This window comes from Phallusia mammillata, chromosome 6 (genome assembly GCF_965637545.1).
Source record: "Phallusia mammillata chromosome 6, kaPhaMamm4.hap1.1, whole genome shotgun sequence".
NCBI lineage: Eukaryota > Metazoa > Chordata > Ascidiacea > Phlebobranchia > Ascidiidae > Phallusia > Phallusia mammillata.
The window spans coordinates 22,628,788-22,629,685 of NC_137257.1; positions in this window are offsets into that span (position 1 = coordinate 22,628,788).

Below are 898 nucleotides of genomic sequence, written 5' to 3' on the forward strand. Positions count from 1 at the left end.
TTGATGCTGTGAAGCGTTACGGAGGCCGACATGCGCTGTGTAAAAGCCTCGCTCCCTCGTGCTTGCGCGTGCACGTGTATGGCAGTGCTCCGTATGGCGGTAGGCTCGCTGGGCAGATGTGCTGCTGCTCGTCCGACGCCAATCGCTCTCTTCGGAGGTGTCTCACGCCACGTGGAAGATCGGTTCAGGAGCCCGGAATCTCCGTGTGCTTTGCCGACCGTGCGCTGCTTGCGACACGGCCGCTGCCGCGGAGTGATGGCTGTTTTCGGAGTTCGCGCGGCGAACGAAGCGAAATACGTCGGACTCGTCTTCCCCCGTGGAACTGACGAATCGAGAAGGTGCGGCGGCGACGCGGATGCGCGCTGCCCGAGCTCCCGCCGGCAACGGCGATTGCTCACGGTTAGCTACCTGGTTGATCCTGCCAGTAGTCATATGCTTGTCTCAAAGATTAAGCCATGCAAGTCTAAGTACGCGCTCTCGTACAGTGAAACTGCGAATGGCTCATTAAATCAGTTATGGTTCATTTGATCGTACATCGTACGTGGATACCTGTACAAAATCTAGAGCTAATACATGCGGCAGGCGCCTGCCTCACGGCGCAACAGGGCTTACGGCAAGAATTTGCACAATGTGCGCCAAAATGTGCAGGTCGAAATGTGCGCACATTTTTCGAAAATGTGCAGGTGCCAAAATGTGCAGGGTAAAATGTGCGCACATTTTTCGAAAATGTGCAGGTGCCAAAATGTGCAGGTCAAAATGTGCAGGTGCCAAAATGTGCAGGTCAAAATGTGCAGGTGCCAAAATGTGCAGGTCAAAATGTGCAGGTCAAAATGTGCAGGTGCCAAAATGTGCAGGTCAAAATGTGTAGGTTAAAATGTGCAGGTCAAAATGTGCAGGT